At 40.7% G+C, this 2,525-nt stretch overlaps 1 pseudogene; it reads right to left on the bottom strand.

Annotated features, from left to right (window-relative positions):
* Positions 1-422: 422 nt before the first annotated feature.
* LOC110295440 lies at positions 423-1,199 on the bottom strand (annotated as a pseudogene).
* Positions 1,200-2,525: the final 1,326 nt, after the last annotated feature.

The following is a 2,525-nucleotide window of genomic DNA, read 5'->3' as shown; positions in this document are numbered from 1 at the left end:
GGTTATATAGTCTTGAAAAATAAATGAAAAAAGAAAATAAGAGAAAAGAAAAGAAAAGAAATCTCAAAGCTCACTCTCTAAAAAGGCCATATTTTCTAATCTTTCCCAAATACTTGCATGAATGAACTGGTGTCTTATTTTTGCCTTTATTGCTGTAAAGAGACACTATGACTAAGTGTCTTTTTTTTTTAACTTGCTACTCGGTCACTAAATTTTATTAACATGTAAACCGTTACACCCCAAACTAAAGACCAACTGTCAAACTGGGCAGTTTTATTTTCCTTTACAACTTAGTAAGTACTTGGTGACTGCACATGGAGTGAGGCTGCTCAGTGGTTCAGAAAGACCCCAGTGACGGTGTTTTCCTGACAGTGTGTAGTCTTCAGTATTGAGTGGAATGATGTGTATGAGTGACGTCACTGTCAGACCAGTAAGACCGCATTTATGCACCCATCATTCTCAGGATTGTTGGTAACTTGGGCACACTTTCCCCAAATAACCTTGCCTCCTTGTGTCACAAGGCCCAACTCGCTCACATTCATTTCAATAACTGTACCTTTGGTGATCACCCCCAGGGTTGTATATAATGGGGATGATGGATTCTTTTTCACACCGAGAATAGGCAGGCAAAAGGTAGCTTTCAGCTCAGGGTGTGTGGCATGGGCTTTTTTGAATCGTAGACCCATACTTAGGTGGTTTTCTTGTAAAGCCATCACCAACAAAACAGACTTTAGTAATCATTCTCTTCCATGCCTTCTTTTTCCTTTTTCCTGTTCAAATAACTTTCAATACTTCTGTTTCTCCTTGGGCACGAACTTTGGGTAGAGGGACCTCCCATTTTCCCGCCTTTTCTTTCCGTTTCTGCTTAATCATGTTGGAAAGTACTTTTGCTCTCACCTGCCCCTCTCTGTCCAGCAGATTGTTGGGGACTGCTCCCTGCGGAGTCTTCTCATCATCCTTCTGCTTGGTGTTTCTCTTCTCATGCATCTTAATAGTCTTTTTCATTTGTATTTTCTCAGCACGGCACTGTTTATGTCACTCTTTACTAGCCTTCAGGCCAATTTTTTTTTTTTTTTTTTTTTTGCCTTCTTTGAACATTCATGGGTCTCCCGACCTTCTTTCTTTCTCTTTTTCTCATAGTAGTCTAAACGATATCCATATCGTTTGCGGTGCAATTCAATATATTCATCTTGTGGCATGATGACAGCCACAGAGCAGCAGTCCGAGACCTCCCGGGTCTCAAAAAACTCTTAATTTCTGGATGTCACTGGTCCACCAGCCTGCCTCTAAGGCAACTCTTATAAAGGCAAATGTTTAATTGTTTCAGAGGTTTAGTCCACCTTCATCACAGTGGGAAGCATGGCACTTTTCAGGCAACTTTGATGCTGGAAGAGTAAATATTTCTACATCTTGATCCAAAGGCAGCAAGGAGGAGACTGTCTTCTGTAGTGTGGCTGTGTCACACTGGACTGACTTGAGCATATATATGAGACATCATAGCCCCTCCTCCATGGTGACACACTTCCTTTAACAAGGCCACACATCTCTTCTAATAAGGCCATAGCTCCAAATAGTGTTACTTCTCATAGGATAAGCATATTCATACCACTACAACTGGGGACCAAGTTTTCAAATACCTGAGCCTATGAAGGCCATTTTTATTCAAGGCACTATAACAGGTGACTGAAGCTTTCTGCCATATAGAACATGTTGCAATCTGAACAATGACAAGGATTTTTTGTTTTGTTACAGAGCCATCAGCCTTCGATAGCCCTTGTTAAATATTAAACAGAGAACTCGACTGACCACATGAACTTCATGAATTTCAGTTTGTCCTCACTCTGTGTCTCTACCCAAACTACGCACTTAGGGACAACACCAATGTGGGCATTGGAAAGTCAAGATCTCTATCACAGACTCTCTTGGGTAATGTACATTAAAATGGAATCTAAAGGCAGCTGTTGAGCAGCCACTAATGATAACATGGACCCAATGCTATCATGTGGCAGTGCCTCATGACTTGTCTTTGTTGATGATTAAACAAAGATCTCAATCTTGAATACTTAGGATGTTCATAATTCTTCCATCTTCCTTCTTCCTTCTCTCCTCCCTTTCTTTCAAGTTTCTTTGGTATCTCTATTCATTCCTTTTAAATGTTTGATGATCACCCTCACCTCTTCACCCTCCCCATCATCCTTCCTTTCCCCCATTTACTTCCTTTCTCACCCCCCACTGACTTCATTTATAAGAAAGATTTATTTTAATATTATGTGTATGACTGCTTGCCTGGATGAATATCTGTGCACCACATATATGCAGTGCCCACAGAGGCCAGAGAAGAGCTTTAGATCCCCTGGAGCTAGATTACAGAGGGTTGTAAACTGCCATGTCAATGCTGAGAATTGAACTTCTGCTAGAGAAGCCAGCATTCTTTTTTTTTTAAGTTTTTTTTTTTTTACATCTTTTCCTCAATTACATTTCCAATGCTATCCCAAAAGTCCCCCCATACTCTCTCCCCTACTTCC

Source organism: Mus caroli, chromosome 5, assembly GCF_900094665.2.
Source record: "Mus caroli chromosome 5, CAROLI_EIJ_v1.1, whole genome shotgun sequence".
Lineage (NCBI taxonomy): Eukaryota > Metazoa > Chordata > Mammalia > Rodentia > Muridae > Mus > Mus caroli.
This window is presented reverse-complemented; position numbering and strand designations above follow the sequence as displayed.